This window comes from Odocoileus virginianus, chromosome 24, assembly GCF_023699985.2.
Source record: "Odocoileus virginianus isolate 20LAN1187 ecotype Illinois chromosome 24, Ovbor_1.2, whole genome shotgun sequence".
In the NCBI taxonomy this organism is placed as follows: domain Eukaryota; kingdom Metazoa; phylum Chordata; class Mammalia; order Artiodactyla; family Cervidae; genus Odocoileus; species Odocoileus virginianus.
In genome coordinates, this window is record NC_069697.1 from 1651658 (window position 1) to 1670244 (window position 18587).

Genomic DNA, 18587 nt, shown 5'->3' on the forward strand with positions numbered 1-18587 from the left:
GTAGCATACGTAGTCAAAACCAGTCTGAAATGTAATACTTGGGTGCAATCTCAAAAACGGCAGAATGATCTCGGTTCATCTCCAGGGCAAGGCATTCAATATCACAGTAATCCAAGTCTGTGCTCCAACCACTAATGCCAGAGAAGCTGAAGTTGAACAGTTCCATGAAGACCAATAAGACCTAGAAATAAAACCCAAAAAGGATGTCCTTTTCATCATAAGGGACTGGAATGCAAAAGTTGGAAGTCAAGAGATACCTGGAGTAGCTGGCAAGTTTGGCCTTGGAGTACAGAATGAAGCAGTACAAAGACTAAAAGAGTTTAGCCATGCTGATTCATGTCAATGTATGGCAAAAACCACTACAATAAAAATAAAATAAAAGAGTTTAGCCAAGAAGATGCACTGGTCATAGCAAATACCCTCTTCCAACAACACAAGAGATGACTCTACACATGGACCTCACCAGATGGTCAATATTGAAATCTCAGATTGATTATATTCTTTGCAGCTAAAGATGGAGAAGCTCTATACAGTCAGCAAAAACATGACCAAGAGCTGACTGAGGCTCAGATCATGACTCCTTATTGCCAAATTCAGACTTAAATTGAAAAAAAGTAGGGAAAACCATTACACCATTCAGGTATGTCCTAAGTTAAATCCCTTATGATTATACAGTGGAAGTGACAAATAGATTCAAGGGATGAGATCTGATAGACAGAGAGCCTGAAGAATTACAGACGGAGGTTTGTAACATTGTACAGGAAGTGGTGATCAAAACCATCCCTGAGAAAAAGAAATGCAAAAAGACAAAGTGATTCTCTAAGGAGGCCTTACAAATAGCTGAGAAAAGAGAAGCAATTAACATGCATAGTCACATCTTATATATTACATACTGTGTTCATATTCTGCATTACATGTTCACAGCAAGGCTATTATATCAAATACCCTTATATAATTTATTTCACATTGTCAGTGAAAATGAATGATATCTGGAAGCTTTGATTTTGTCAGGATTGCAATGTCCATTTTTCTCTACAACCTCTAATTTCAAATTAAGAAAGGAGATAGTGGGGAATAGCTGAGATTTAGGAGATTTAGGAGAGGAGAGATGTGAGATGATTGTCTTAGAGGATAGGAGAGCATAAGAAAACAAAAATACGGGATAACTGTGGCACAGCAGAGGGGCCCACTATATGGTCATAAATTCAAAGTTTATACCATCAGCAAATCAGTGCAGGCACAGGATAGGTGCCTAACATTGGGTATAACTGGGGTAGAAGTTTAGTCAGATGAGAATGATGGAGAATGATGGAGAGATGGCCATCCCTTCCCTCTCTTTATCAAATAATTTTGATGATGCCTGTATCACCAATTCTGTGTGAAATTATCCAAAGTCATAGAATTTGGGTGTGAGAAGAAGAGAGGCTTTGAAAATGTGTAGAATTAATGGGTTGAGGATCCCAGGGAAGAGGGTGAAGTTCTGAAGCAGCAGTGGTGGAACAAGGCTGTGAACATAGGATGCTGTAAACAGGAGTGCACTGCTTGAAATGAAGACGTTTCTCGGTGATAAAAGTTTTGGAAATGACAATGTCCAGTGTAGAGCATTGGCTGGATGTGGTCAGTGGAGAACACTAGACCTTAGAAGATCAAGGCCTCTCAAGGGTTTTCGAGGATTATCAGTGAGAACATGGAAACATCCAAGTAGGATGACCAAAGAATGGTGGAAAGTCGCTGTTTGGGGATCATCAATGAGGCATCTTTTAATGAAATGCAATGCCTGGAGGCAACGGCAGATGAATTCAGGAAACAGGTGGTATCACTTGTATTTATTCAGGAAACTGAGAATTTTAGGGTGATGGTAGAGAAGCTACTTAGACTGTAAGTATAATAGCTTTAAACAACAAGGATGATACTTGCAGGCTTGTATGTCATGGGAAGTGAAATAAATCAACCCCATCTAAGACAGTGTCCTTCAAGATACAGCCAGGTTTCAATTAGAGCTTGAAAGACAACAAAACACTCAGAAAAGAAATTAAGGAGACAGGAGAATTTGCTAATGACACATAGGGAGTGCCAGAGGGTAGAATGAAAGAGCTTGGAATAGATGTGAATTTGAACTGGATTAAGGAATGTAGACATGTGAGTGTGGCAGACTCAAGATGCTGAGGGATGCTCCGGGTGCTCTGACGGTGCACAGTTGAATAGGCTTGACCATCTATTAAGGAAGCCAGTAATCAGATCTGATTAGGACTTCTTTGTACAGTGTTTTTCTTACACAAGTTTTTATGCCTAAGAAAAGAAAGAATTGTGTTGGGAATTGAGAGGGGTGAAAGTCATGTCACAAATAAATGCTGCTCTGTGGATCTTCTTTAAATTTTGTTGAAAGTGGCATGTTTAGAAACTACCTGTTATCTGGGCTATGAGTCAGATTTCTCAGTATTTAGAATTTGAGAGCTCAAGAAGTGTTGTCTTGCCCCATTTATTAGACACAGGTGACTATTAACACTTTTAAATTAGCACATTAAGATAGGCCTGCAAACAGTTCATCTCAACATTTCTAAGTCTATGCAGTTAATTCTCTAAACTAGTATTTCTTAAACTTTGCCTCCCTCAGTGCCAAATGGGTAGTGTATGTGTGTTCAGTTGCTAACTCAGGTCCAACTCTTTGTAGCCCAATGGATTGTAGCTACCTAAGTACTTTCACACAAGCCAGATGAATTAATAATTGTTATCCCAACCCATTCATTCTCTCCCATGAAGCACTGCAGAAAGCAAAGGTATGGGAATTGTCTTGGTATGTTAACCTTGATTCCACTATATCTTTAAAGAGAGAAAGGACTTAGTAAGCTTTAACACTTTCTTGAAATTTGTAGTAACATCTTTGCAGTACCTGTGACACATTTCACATCTGAGCTTGATGGTCTGAGATCCAGTGTACGCTCAGTACAAAAAGCATGTCAACTATAACACAAGACTATATTGTTCAAAATAAATCAACTGCTGTGTAAGAAAGAGGATCAGCATATTTCCTTTTCTGTAATCATTTATTTGTAGTTTTTTTTTTTATCTCATCTTCAGTGACTGATATGTTTGAAAACAGATACACAAAATCTGACACTGCCAGGGAAGATCCTCAATTTTGCTATTTGCTGGGTTTGAAAAATATGACACATTCTGAAACATCAGATGTGTCCCCTGAAATTGACTGCTTGCTTAAGCACTCTCCTTCCCCACCCTTCCCTTGCTCCCCACTTCGCTTCTCAGGCATAGGTATACGGCAGGTAGGGGCACCTTCTTGCTGCACAAGCTGTGGAAACATGGGCTGAGCAGGCCTGAAGCTTACTAAGGCACCTCTGACCTTTAGGCTCTGATTTATTTGACATCTGTGATGTCAAATGGGCAAACACAAACATCTTAACCTTAGAACTCTTGTTTTCCCCACCGAGCCTGCTCCATCTTCCATCTTCATTTTACCAAACGGCAGCCCCTACACTTAGGTGAAATATTGGAGACTCAGTCTCGATTCTGTCTTCTGTACAGCCTTCGTGCAATTCAGCAGCAAGTCCTGGAGGCTTTTATCTTCCAAGTGTATCCTGTGCTTGACGCATTCTCCCTGTCTCTGCTGCTGCTCCCTGGTCCGTGTTACCATCTTCTTCCTCCTGGGTTAGGGAACCAGCTTGTAAACTATACTTTCTTGTGAGTTTTTTGCAACATTCTCTACTGCTCAATTTTACTGTTAAACAACAACCAAGAGTGAGCTTTTAAAAATATAAATGGCATCTCCATCAGTCTTGCCCTGTATGACCAGGCCCCCCAAAATGGCTGTTCTCTTGCTCTCTGTCCATCCTGTATCCCACCAGTCCCTGACCCACAGATACCCTACTCAGCTGACCGACCCTCCCTCTCAGGGAGAGATCCTAATCAGTAGATGCCGATGGGCTTGACTCTGGCCCCAAGTAGGGATTTCTCTAAGTTTTATCAGAAAGGCTCCACTATGACAGTTTATCAAATAGAAGACATCTGCCCAATGAAGGTTGTTAGCCCAAGGGCTAGGAGAGATGTGCCTTCTTTTTTCCCTGGTAACTGATGAGCCAGCTTGCGGTCATTCCCCCTCTAACTGTGGTCTCCCTGTCCCCCCTGCTGGGGACGGCTGCTGCCCTGTCCTGCCTGCAGCCTGTCGTCGGTGACGGAGTGTGCGCTCCGGGAACCTTTTGCTCAAGTGTGTAGGATCCTGCATCTGTTAAACCGCTGATGTCTCCTGCTGACCGCAGGGCCGTTTCTTTGGTTTCAGTGTGGGCAAGTATGGGCTTGCGTGCCTGCAAGATGCACTCCCGCACTTCCTGTGTCTTCCCTTCAAATCTGGGGCAAGTTCTTGTGTCAGTCTGTGAGGCTCTCTGAGCTCTGACTCCTGTTTATCTTTCTGACAGGACCCATCATTGCCCGTGTGCTTACTGATCTCTATTAATATGATTTTTTAACGCTTCTTGAATGCACCATTCTCATTTCTTCCTTTGAATTATCGCTCCTTCATTCTGAAATGCTTTTTCACTAAAGACTGATTTGGAGAATATGTCCAAATGCCACCTCTTATCAGAGGTAGAGACATTCCTTGATGATCTGATAAAAAATAACTATCCATTAGACCCCGTCTCTTTGGCTGTATTTATCTTTCTTTATAGCATGAAGATGCCATTGTATTGCAAGTTTTGCCATGTATGTAATAGTGTCTACTTATTCTGTTGGAAATTTCATAAGGGTGGGGATTTTATCTGAACCACGAATGATTTCTCAGTGCCTGATGTAGGGGAACAAAACTCGCCACCCCAAAATATGTCTGTCTTGAGGACTATTTAGGGATGATTGTTCTTCAGAAACAAAAGACTCAGGAAGAGCTTTTACCTCCTCCCTTTAACTGCCTAAAATTTTTTAGATAAAGGGCTTGTTCCAGGAGGAGGAACTATCGCCACAAATAAGGTATAGTATGAGCTAGGTATAGTACACTGGGGGACACTTAGCAAGGCTTGTCTTATAAAGTCCTCTCTGGGTCCCACCATCTCCGCATGACACAGCAAACATTTGTTTACCAGCAAACTTCTGTTTACCAAACATTTGCTCTTTTTTCATCTTCCTGTAAGTTGCCTTTCTTCCCTCTGAAGCCCCAAACCCCTGCCCTCTTCTCTTTCTCTCAGGTGGCGTATAAGCTTCAATTGTCTAACTTGTCCTTGAACCTTCTTTCTTATAGAATTCCTGAAATATGTAATTAAATTTGATTTTCTCCTGTTAATCTGTCTCATGTCACTTTAATTCTTGGACTAGTCAGGAGAACATAGAAACAGGAAATTTTTTTTCTTTCTCTACCCTAGATGGAGGAAGATGCTCTGTAAACATGTATTCACAAAGTGAATTATTGGAATATCAGTATTTGATTATAAATTACCCCTAGTTCACTATTTTTTCCCTTTTTCTCAGTTTGGTAAATGTGTCAATTATTTTAAGTCAGCAGGATCCAATTTAAAAATTAAACCTTATTTTGAACTCCAATATAGACAAAAAATGCAAGCAGAATTTGTCACTAATGGGGTGGGGGTTGGTGGGTTATTCTTCACTCTCCTCTTTTTTCAAAAGGTGCAGATTGAAGCATTACATACTTAATTTTAATAGAAAAATTTTTACCAGTCCAGGCTTGAGCTGTTTCCAAATTAATAGAAAAATTAATTTCAAAGTATTACCTAAAGGCCAGTGTTAGAAAAATCTTCACAGAGTGGCTAAGGAGAATCTCCTAAACATTAGATCATGAAATTGAGTTTTTAAGAGGAGACTATCTAATCCTTCTTAGGAAACCATTTTATCCAGTAAGTCAGTCAAGTTCTAATTTCTGGAATAATTGGCTTCCCAGGTGGCTCAGTGGTAAAGTATCCACCTGCCAATGCAGAAATCTCCAAAGATATGGGTTTGATCCCTGGGTCAGGAAGACACCCTGGAGGACGAAATGGCAACTGACTCCAGTATTCTTGCCTGGAAAATCTCATGGACAGAGGGGCCTGGTAGGCTATAGTCCACGGGGTCGTGAAAGAGTCAGACGCGACTGAGCGTGCACGCATGCATACAGTACCTAATTTTTGGAATAATTCTATGTGGAACTTGATAATTTTTTGTTTATTTAATAATAATAATTATAAAGCACTCCTTTGCTGCTTAATAAAATATAGGAAACAGAGATGATTTATATATTATATCCTGGCTTCCCTGGTGGCTCAGTGGTAAATAATCTGCCTGCCAAAGCAGAACACCCAGGTTGAATCCCTTGGTTGGGAAACTTCCCTGGAGTAGGAAATGGCAACCCACTCTGGCATTCTTGGCTGGAAAATCCCATGGACAAGGAGCCTGGCAAGCTACAGTCCATGAAGTCACAGAGAGTTGGACATGACTTATCGACTAATCAAACAGCAACAATTTATTATATTATCCACATAAGAACATAAATATCAAAGCTGTAAGCCACTATTAGTTTTTTAAATCACAAAAGCTATAATTCTTGGCAAAAGCTAAAATTTGCATGTAGGAAGTGCAAATTAAACCTAGTTTGTAATTGACAAGACATATAAACTGCAAAAATAACTTCCTTTCAATGGATTTTAGGTGACTCCTGTGGAAATTTAATTAAAAAGAGTTTTCTTTTTATTCTTTATTAAAGTGCAGTCATTATCATCACTTTAAAAACCAAACTGCTTTCTTAAAAATAAGAGTGAAGGACTTCCCTTGGTGTCTAGTGGTTAAGAATCCGCTGCCAATGCAGGGGACGTGGGTTTGATCCCTGGTCTGAGAAGACTGGCTGCCCAAGGGAACCGAGCCCCCACGCTACACCTCCTGAGCCCACTCGCTTCAACTGTGGAAGACGTGCACCCTAGAGCTCCTCTCTGCAACAGGAGAGGCCAGTGAAACGAGAAGCCCGGCACCGCAGCTGGAGAGGAACCCCGGCTCGCCACAGCTAGAGAGAGCCTGCACACAGCAACAGAGACCCAGTGCAGCCAAAACGAATCAGTAAAATTTAAAAAGTAAAAAAGAGGAAACTCTCAATGATAAATGCTGACACATTTCTAGATTCTTTATGCCTGTGTTTCTCAATTGTTTCGTCTATTTTAATGTAGATGAATAAGCTATCAAGGGAGAAAATGGAGTGCAATAGTTTCAGTTAATTTAAATTAATTTCTCATGCGACCACTAACTCACTGTCTAATCTTGGGCAAAAATCTCTCTGGGCCTCAGTTTTTTAGTCTAATAAATGGGAATCTTTCATTTTGTGTTAGCACATTAACATGAATAGCAAGCCTTTTGAGTCAGAAAGTGACTTATTTGTTGACTATAGATGAGAGGCTTATGAAAATATGTTAAATTATTCTGTTCCATTAAGCAAGTGTGTCTTCGTGTGTATTAAAATGAGTCATTTTAAATAGTGAAAATTGGCTTATAGGATACTGTAGCAGAAAGTATTTTGCAAACTGTTCAAGTTTATTGATATTAATTTCCTGGTTTTTGATAGCTTTTCCATGACAATGTAGAAAACTAGGTATTGGTATTAACTGCTACTGGTATGAGTAATTCTTTTTTTTTTTTTTCAAAAGAGAGATACATCTTAGACTGCATGTACATTTATTTAATATGGTGTGCCTGTGTACATACTAAATCACTTCAGTCGTGTACAACTCTTTGTGACCCCTTGGACAGTAGCCCACCAGGCTTCTCTGTGTATGGGATTCTGCAGGCAAGAATCCTGGAGTGGGTTGCATGCCCTCCTCCAGGGGCTCTTCCCAACCCAGGGATTAAACCCATATCTCTAATGTCTCCTAAATTGGCAGGCAGTTTCTTTACCACTAGCACCACCTGGGAAGCCCTATTTAATATGGTTAATACTCAGCTAAAGTATTGGAGCATCAACTTCAGTATCAGTCCTTCCAATGAATATTCAGGGTTGATTTCTTTAGATTGACTGGTTTGATCTCCTTTCAGTCCCAGGGATTCTCAAGAGTTTTCTTCAACACTACAGTTTGAAAGCATCACTTCTTTGGCACTCAACCTTTTTTATGATCCAATTCTCACATCCATACATGACTACTGGAAAAGACATAGTTTTGACTAGATAGACCTTTATCTGCAAAGTAATACAGTAATCTGTTTACAGTAATACAAAGTAATCTGCTTCTTAATACGCTGTCTAGGTTTGTCATAGCTTTTCTTCCAAGGAGCAAGGGTGTTTTAATTTCATGGCTATAGTCACCATTTGCAGTGATTTTGGAGTCCAGGAAAATAAAGTCTGTCACTGTTTCCATTGTTTCTGCGTCTGTTTGCCATGAAGTGATGAGACCAGATGATCTTAGTTTTTTGAATGCTGAATTTAAGCCAGCTTTTTCCTTCTCCTCTTTCACTTTCATCAAGAGGCTCTTTAATTCCTCTTTGCTTTCTGCCGTAAGGGTGGTGTCATCTGCATATCTGAGATTATTGATATTTCTCTTGACAATCTTGATTACAGCTTTGCTTCATCCAGCCTGGCATTTTGTATGATGTACTCTGCATGTAAGTTACATAAGCAGGGTGACAGTATACAGCTTTGACATACTCTTTTCCCAATTTGGAACCAGTCTGCTGTTCCATGTTTGTTTCTCACTGTTGTTTCTTGACTTGCAGACAAGTTTCTCAGGAGGCAGGTCTGGTGGTCTGATATTCCCATCTCTTTAAGAATTTTCCACAGTTTGTTGTGATCCACAGTCAAAGGCTTTAGCCTAGTCAATGAAGCAGAAGTTGATGTTTTTCTGGAACTCTCTTGCTTCTTCTGTGATCCAATGGATGTTGGCAATTTGATCTCTGGAATTTGATGTCTGGAACCTTCACCAGAATTGGTACCAAAACTTACTTAGTTACATTCACAGCCCCCAAGCAGTGTGCTTCAGAGACTGCAGCTGACCGTTACACATAGAAATCCAGGTTTTCCTTTAAACTGGCAAATGAGTTTAGATACAAGGGGAATTTAAGACCACGTTTACAACAGATTTTATGAAATCATTAGGAATATCATTAATAAGAAATTTTGGAATATTATCAGTGTCATTTAATAATCTAATTGAACCATTTTATATATTATCTTAAAATAAACTTGACAAATGCTCTTAACATTCAGTTGGAAGAATTGAAATAGATGCTTGAGAATGGACCACAAACCTTTAGAGAGAGAATAGTAATGGCTGGGGCTGAGGACTGCTTGCCTTTCTAGATGTGGATGAAAAGCTGCTCAGTGGAATTGCTGACCTGAGACAAGTAACAAAGTGCATTCCTAGGACCTAGGATTGGACACAGGTGCAGGATAGACTGTGTCAAGAGATAGCAGAATTTGAAGCTGAAGGTTAATCCAGATTCTAGAATGAATTCAACACTGAAATCCAGCTAGGAAGTCCCAGCCAGACTTCCATTTGCCGAAGACTGTCAGAAAAGCAGAACCCAACAGGACGGAAACCAGAGTTACCAGGACAGATCATGGGGGCTTGGAGGAGAGTGACAGAGGTTAGGTTATAGCTGAAGGTGGTTTCAGCAGGCATTTTTTATTTATTTATTTTGACTACAGGTAGAAAGGAAAGTGTTAAGGAGATGAGGTTGACTCATACTTTTTTTTTTCCCATTTATTTTTATTAGCTGGAGGCTAATTACTTTACAGTATTGTAGTGGTTTTTGCCATACATTGACATGAATCAGCCATAGATTTACATGTGTTCCCCATCCCGATCCCCCCTCCCACCTCCCTCCCCATCCCATCCCTCTGGGTCTTCCCAGTGCACCAGCCCTGAGCACTTGTCTCATGCATCCAACCTGGGCTGGCAATCTGTTTCACACTTGATAATATACATGTTTCAATGCTATTCTGTCAGATCATCCCACCCTCGCCTTCTCCCACTGACTCATACTTGATATCTGTGCTATTTATAGCTAAGCGGGATATATACAGATGTGTGTGTTTGTATAGTATCAGTACTCAGTATGTTATACTATCTATGTGCCAAACCACTTGGGTTAAGTCTTAGCTCTGCCAGTTTCTAGAAAGGTGACCATGGACAACTTGGTTATTCTGTTAGTGCTTCTCTTTTCTTGTTTGTAAAATAGGATAACGATAGCATCTCCATGTAAAACACATAGACCAGTGCTTAGTATGTAGTAACTTCTCAGTTAATAATAGATGTTAGTTTTGACTAGCTGTGATAAATTCTTTGCAGCTTCCTCAGTTCACAGTGGTAAAGAATCCACCTGCAATGCAGGAGACCTGGGTTTGATCCCTGGGTCAGGAAGACCCCCTGGAGAAAGAAATGGCAACACACTCTAGTTTCTTGCCTGGAGAATCCCATGGACGGAGGAGCCTGGCGGGCTACAGTCCATGGAGCAAATACAGCCTATGGATAAATTCTTCAAGGATATTGTAATAAGGGGGACAGATCTAAGCAAAGAATTTAGAGTATAACCTTAATGGTTGTTATTGAGGGCCCCCTGCGAGTGCTGCTTATGGTAAAGAACCTGCCTGCCAATGCCATTGAAGGATACATAAGAGACATGGGTTCGATCCCTGGGTTGAGAAGATCCCCTGGAGGAAGAAATGGCAGCCCACTGCCATTTCCCTTGGAAATCCCATGGACAGAGGAGCCTGGCAGGCTACAGTCCACAGGGTCGCAAAGAGTCAGACACGACTGAAGCAAGTTAGCACATAGAGCCCCCAGTGTTTAGGGCATGTGTTAGGGACCTTTAGAAGTTATTCCATTTAATTCTTAAGGTATCACAAGTGCTTTTTACAGAAGACAACGCTGAGACAAAGAGAACAATATATGATTAGAGATGGTAGAACACTTTCCCAGGACACCGTGGTGACTTTATTTGATGGTAAGTATAGGGGAAAGTAGGGAGCTCAGCTGGTAAAGAATCCACCTGCAATGCAGGAGACTCCAGTTCAATTCCTGGGATGGGAAGATGCCTTGGAGAAGAGTAGGCTACCCACTCCAGTATTCTTGGGCTTCCCTGGTGGCTCAGATGGTAAAGAATCTGCTTGCAATGCAGGAGACTTGGTTCGATCCCTGGGTTAGGAAGATCCCCTGGAGGAAGGCACGGCAACCAACTCCAGTATTCTGACCTGGAAAGCTCCATGGACAAAGGAATTCATGGGGTCACAAAGAGTTGGACATGACTGAGTGATTAAACACAGCACAGCATGGGGAAAGGTCATGGAACCCCTCATGGAGGAGATAATGTTTAATATTTTTATCTATTGACTTGTTAATATAGTATATATCTTGTCTGTTCCTGTTTATCTATCACGATCTCTAGTTGCTGTTCTTTGAGATGCCTCCTTCTCACCAGTGGTCCTCTTTCACGATACGCTTTGGTTCTCTAGTTGTACGTTGGTAAATCTCATCTCTTATACTCAGTTTCTAATTATGCTTTTCCCCAAAGTCACCTCTTATCTTAAGCATATCTCATGGAAGTCTACAGTTATTTTTCTTTTTCTCTAAGTTGTCTGTTCTCCGTGTGCTTGAACCACAGAAGGAAAATAAAAAACAAACAAAAAACTCCTTTGGATAATTCACAGTTTTTATGCAGATTCATTCAAAGCCTCACGCAAAGTCCTTTGTGATGTTTCTAAAAGAGTGATTGCTTGGTCAGTGTAAAGGAAAACATAACATTTCATGAGGATTGTATTTGCAAGCAAGTTGCCAGTCTTGCAAACATGGAACAGTTATTGAAGGTAACATTTTGGGATACAAACATCAAATAGATGATCAGTGTCCCTGTCTTTAATTCGTGTCACTATTGCCTTTGCACGGACCTTTGCTTTGTAAGACTTGCCAACTGCAACAGCTCTTTCTTAGTCTCATTAACTCTCCTCAATATTCAAACATTACTTTGCTTACTGGCCCATAGGGCTTCTATTTCTCGTCTCCTTAAAATAAGAACAGAAGAAAAGGAAAAGAAAAAAAAAAAAGAAGCTTAAGGAAGTAACTTGGCTGCTTTACTGGAAAGCGCTCAGGGATGCAGGACTCTGAAGGCCTCTGTATAAAATAATGTGTAATATTATTTCAAATACTGTGTTTACAGAGCTCATACTGCTAAGGATTAAAGGGATGTGCTATGACAAATCTGATTCTGAGTAGGATTGCCTTCCCTAAAATAGATCAGCTGCATTCAAGTAGAACTTTTGATTTATGAGAATTAGGGCTTCCTAGGGCATTGTATAGTGCTCTATATAATGACAACAGATTATTGTTTCCTCTGAGACTCCCAATGGAATCCAGCAAAGATCTCTCGGCTTGTAGTATTGCGTCTGAGTAGGGGCTAGGCTATTCAGGCTTTCCTTTATGTGAAAGGCACACAGCTTTCAGAGGAAATAGGATTTTTACTGGTAGGTGTTGGTTAATTTAATAAGAAATGAGTGGTGTACCTGAGTGTTTCTGATGAGGGTGAATTTTTTTCTTCCTCTTGCAGGAAACTTTAAAGTAACTACTTCTCCTAAGTATTAATACACTGAAATAGATTTTGCTATTTTAGAGACCTTTAAAGCACTCCCTCTTACTTCTTCTTTGTGAGGTGCATATTTATGACTTTCATTTCTTTTTTTCTACCAGAGTTTGGATTTTTCTGTCAGTGAGCAATTTTGACATTCCAAGAATCTATTCAGTTGACTATATTGTGTAGTTTGACTTCTCTTAAAATATTATTAAAGAAATGGTATACATAAGTATCAGACTTTTTTACCAAAACATCACACAGATAGGCCATGGTTAAATGTGGGATTAACAATTAAAAAAATTTTTTTGATAAATTGTTTTTGATTATAAAACAGTGATATCAAAGTATATAGAACTTCCCATTAAAAAATATCTATTTATTTGACTGCATCACATCATAGTTGTGGCATACTGGCATAGTTGCTCCAAGGTATGTGGAATCTTAGTTCCCTGACCAGGGGTTGAACCTGAGTCCTCTGCATTGCAGAGTGAATTAACCTCTGGACCACCAGGCAAGCCCCCAGGATGTTCCATCTTTGACTGAAGTGTCATTAAAACCATATTTAGGAGGATGCCAGGTAGGAATAAATTGGTTCATTTTTCATACAATGAATGAATGATAAGCTGCTCCACAAATTTATGATCTCTCATTAAGATCAAGAACTTGAAGGGTCAGATAGAATTGGGAGAATGAACTGCCAAAGATACTTGTTTTTAGAGAGTTATGAATCATAGCTGGAAAGGTCAGTTTTCTGATCTGACCTGGAAAAGCTCAGTTTTCATTCCAATCCCAAAGAAAGGCAATGCTAAAGAATGCTCAGAATACCACACAATTGCACTCATCTCACATGCTAGCAAAGTAATGCTCAAAATTCTTCAAGTCAGGCTTCAACAGTACATGATCCATGAACATCCAGATGTTCAAGCTGGATTTAGATAAGGCAGAGGAACCAGAGATCAAATTGCTAACATCTGGTGGATCATCAAAAAAGCAAGAGAGTTCCAGAAAAACATCTATTTTTGCTTTATTGACTATGCCAAAGCCTTTGACAGTGTGGATCACAACAAACTGTGGAAAATTCTGAAAGAGATGGGAATACCAGACCACCTGACCTGCCTCCTGAGAAGTCTTTATGCAGGCCATGAAGCCACAGCTAGAACTGTACATGAAATAACAGACTGGTTCCAAATTGGGAAAGGAGTATGTGAAGGCTGTGTATTGTCACCATGCTTATTTAACTTATATGCAGAGTACATCACATGAAATGCCGGGCTGGATGAAGCACAAGCTGGAATCAAGATTGCTGGGAGAAATATCAGTAACCTCAGATATGTGGATGACACCACCCTTATGGCAGAAAGTGAAGAAGAACTAATGAGCCTCTTGATGAAAGTGAAAGAGGAGAGTGGAAAAAGTAGGCTTAAAACTCAACGTTCAGAAAACTAAGATCATGGCACCCAGTCCCATCACTTCGTGACAAATAAATGGGGAAACAATGGATACAGTAACAGACTTTACTTTCCTAGGCCCCAAATCACAGCAGATGGTGACTGCAGCCATGAAATTAAAAGACCCTTGCTCCTTGGAAGAAAAGCTATGGACGACCTAGACAGCATATTAGAAAGCAGATACATTACTCTGCCAACAAAGGTTCATCTAGTCAAAGCTATGGTTTTTCCAGTAGTCATGTATGGCTGTGAGAGTTGGACCATAAAGAAAGCTGAGGTCCAAAGAATTGATGCTTTTGAACTGTGGTGTTGGAGAAGACTCTTGAGAGTCCCTTGGACTGCAAGGAGATCAATCCTAAAGGAAATCAGTCCTGAATATTCATTGGAAGGACTGATGCTGAAGCTCCAATTCTTTGGCCTCTTGATGTGAAGAACTGACTCATTTGAAAAGACCCTGATGCTGGGAAAGATTGAGGGCAGGAGGAGAAGGGGATGACAGAGGATGAAATGGTTGGATGGCATCATGGACTTGACGGATATGAGTTGGAGCAATCTCCGGGAGCTGGCGATGGACAGGGAAGGCTGTCATGCTGCAGTCCATGGGGTTGCAAAGAGTCAGACACGACTGAGCCACTGAATGTATGAGTCACGAGTCTCCATTCTGCTGCCTGTAGAACTGTCTGTTCCCTCCCTCTCAAAGTTCCTTGGGAAAGACTTCAGTGAGGAACTTACAGCTCTAAATGTTTTTCCTACAGCTGGGAACCATTATGTCTTCGTACAGGTGAGAAAAATGAAAGCAGTTATAAGACTAAGATCTGACTCCTGCCTGAGAAATCTGGAGATAAGAAAAGTGGACACATTGTTTTTTGACAAAGCTAAGAGAATGCTCACGTGTTTTGATTGACTTGTACTTCCAGAGTTTGTCAGGGTACATTTCCTGTAAACTGAATACAGGAGAAAAGTGGTATGGAATCACTTGAGGATTTATCCAGTTGTTATCCTCAGAGAAAAGAGTCTGGAAATGTACCATCAATAGCCAGGGCTTGAGGAAGGCATCTCATATGACCATTGGGAATTGAATCACAGGTACTCTGTAGGAATCATCCTCTAAGCCCACAAAGTATCTCATAAAAGTCAACTTTCATAGTTTGCCGGGTTCAGAGAGTGCAAAACCTCTCATCTAAGGGAGTACATTTTTGTTCCCTTAGCTCTTGTAGCTCAGTTCCTTGACTCAGTCTCTTGATTGTGATACATAACTTTAATCCTGGAGACAGGCCAACTAGCAGCTAGTGAGAAGGGATGAAATTGCATGTAGAGGAGAGTAGAGTAGAAAAGCAAAGGGGTGAAATGGGAAAGAAAGTGAGCAGAGACAGTCGAGGAGAGTAAAGAGATCCCTTTCAATACAGCAGACTCCAGACCAAAGTAGGCTAAATTTAATGAGGGCGGTGGCAGGAAGTGAAGCAATTTAATGCTAATGGACGTTTAAAACTTACTATTGTCCAGAGATGGATATCCAAAACAAGAACTATTGCAGTTTTCATCTAGCATGAGGAAGACTTCTTCCACTAAAGTGGAGGTGGGAGACAAATATTATTTGTGTTTTGTTTGCAATGAATATGTTCCTGTTAGAAAAAACATCATTGAAATGTATGAATAATTTTATTTTTTAAATTAATTTTTATGGGAGTGTAGTTGGTTTACAATATTATGTTAGTTTCTATTGTACAGCAAGACATGAGCCATATAGACACATATACTCCCTCGCTTTCGGATTCCCTTCCCGTTCAGGTCCCCACAATGTGTTAAGTAGAGTTCCCTGTGCTATGACTCTCACTAGTTGCTATTTTATACATAGTATCAATAGTATATATGTATCAAAGATGCATTTTCAGACTTCCCTTCTTGGAAACATGATGAGATAGATTATTAGGACCAACCTCTGCAGTGGAATATTAACAACACTCCATAAAATAGAAAATAAAAATTGAAAGCACCAAAGGTCTAAAAATATAGTAATGATCAACTGAATTAGAATATAAATAAAAGCTAGAACTGGAAGCTTAAGAGATTCATTGAATCCCTCACTTTTCTCTGAGGCTGTTTGCCAAATGAGTTAAACTCAAATGAAAATAGGACATGGTAGTCAGGAGACAAACCAAAGACCCACTTTAGGTGGAACATCTAGTAGGTAGCACTCCTCTTGTAGAGTTGGGAACCACAAGGAATGTCAGAGGATGAGACATAAACTGGCCTCAGTTTTCCAGTGCAGGTCTATAAGGAAGAGCATCTTGGTGCTCTGAAAAGCAAAGAAGAAACTCTCAGAGAAGTTAAAATCACAGTCTGTTTCTCATATGTATTTGAAACCCAAATTTACATAGGTTGACGGCTCCCTAAGACCTTGATTCTGTGTAATTGCTTCTGAATTGAGGGTATCCTCAGGGACCCGACAGAAAGCTTTTCTGCCGAAAGTTGTCGTCATCTTAGCCTCAAAGAGTATCTTGAATATTTTTCTAAGGAAAATGACTCAATGGCACTCACTAGTCATAAAAATGAACCAGACAAGGAAATAAGACATCAGTAGCAAGAACCAGCTAACAAAACATACAACAAAACTAAGTGTGCAAATACTTCAGTTATTGTGTAATCACAAGTTATAAAAGTCATACTGTGCTTAATCGCTCAGTCGTGTCTGACTCTGTAACCCCATGGACTATAAGCCCACTAGGCTCCTCTGTCCATGGGGATTCTCCAGGCAAGAATACTGGCGTGGGTTGCCAGGGAATCTTCCCAACCCAGGGATCCAACCCAGGTCTCCTGCACTCCGGGCAGACTTACCATCTGAGACACCAGGGAAGCCCTAGAATACTGGAATAAGTAGCCTATCCCTTCACCAGGGGATCTTCCCAACCCAGGAATCAAACCAGGGTCTCCTGCATTGCAGGCAGATTCTTTACCAGCTGAGCTACCAGGGAAGCCCAAAAAGTCATACTAACAATGTTCAAAGAAATAAGATGTATCTGAAATTAGAACATTCTAAACATACCCTAGTGTATTTGAAAAGGAAACAAGTATGTTTTAGAAATGAGAAAACCAATAATTCAAATTAAAAACTCAATGACAAGGTCAGAATAGTTATCCAGAAGGTCAGTCAGAATAACTTTATAGAATTTAGCTTGAAGATATATATGAAAGAGACATAATTCATGGAGGAACAAAAAAGAAAGTCTAATACATCAGGTATAATACATGTCTAATTGAAGTTCTAGAAGAAAAGTAGGGGAAGAATGGGAAAGAGAAAATATTTGAGGAGATATTGGCTACAAATTTTTCAGAACAGAGCAATACAATCTGTGGATTCAAAATGCCCAACAAATCCCAAATGTGATAAATAGAAAAGAATACAGATCTGAATATATCATATTCAATAACCAAATACAAGTTCAAATCTTAAAAGCAGCCAGAGATTTTAAAAAAAAAATTATCTTCAAAATGGTAGCAATTAGATTGATAGCTAATTTAATAGTAACAGTGGAGTCAGAAGTAACTGAATGACATCATTATTGTTCTGAAAGGTAAAATACCCAGAGGTTGCATACACAGAAAATGTCAGTAAATGAAAGATATTTTTCAGGGCAGACAAACCCTGAGTTTGTCATAACAGACTCTTTCTAGTGGGAACATCAGAAAAATGATTAGGGAGATACTATTAAATGCCAGAATTTTTTTCTGCTATTTCTAATATAGATCTTATGCCCCAGTGTTATCAGATTTTACCATATCACTTTATTAGCTGATTTAGTCTGAGTGGAAATGACATGTGACACTTCTGGGCAAAAGGTTTAAAACTGTTGTCCTAGACAAAAATTGCTCCATTAACTCTGACCCTGAAATAAAGAGTATATTAAGCACAGCTATAGTTGATCCATCATAGGCATAAATGTCAAAGAAAAGAATAAATCTTTGTTGTTTCAAGTCAATGAGATTTAATTTGGACTAAAATTTCAATCCAGATGTCATTCAGTTTGAAGAAAAATAATCCCAGATGGGAGGTCTGTAAAACCAGAGAAATGAGAAGAAAATTATTGGTAAATACTTAGGAAAATATAAAGTAACATTAACTGTTTAGAATAATAATAAAAATGGAAATTTAAGATAGAAAGAAAGTAACTGGTAATGATAACCCATCTATTGGAAATGGAATGAATATGATTAAATTGCTCTAAAGTCTTTCCCTTATCCAGGAAGAAGATAGAAATTAAAGAGTTCTAAAATAATCCAAAAAAAATGATCACAAGTTGACATCCTGAAAAGAATAATAAAATTTATAAATACTTGTGGAGATTAATCAAGGGATAAAAAATGAGAATGAGCAAATTATCAATGTGCAGAGCAAAAGAGTATCACCGCAGATATTGTGTATGTTAAAAATAATAGAGGCTTTTATTAATATTTTATGCTACTAGTTTTGACAGTTCAGTAAAATGGACAGATTCCTAGAAAAAAATAAGCTTGCCATTGTTGACAAAAGAATAGATAGAAATATATGAATAGTTGTTTATCTATTAAACAAATTGAATATGGTATCCCTACAAAGAAACCTCTGGGTCT

At 39.5% G+C, this 18587-nt stretch overlaps 1 protein-coding gene across 3 annotated transcripts in view; it reads left to right on the plus strand.

The window, feature by feature from the left end:
• The window catches only part of TRHDE (thyrotropin releasing hormone degrading enzyme), a 409604-nt gene that overhangs the window by 135062 nt on the left and 255955 nt on the right, over positions 1–18587 (plus strand). The gene's annotated exons all lie outside the window — the stretch shown is intronic.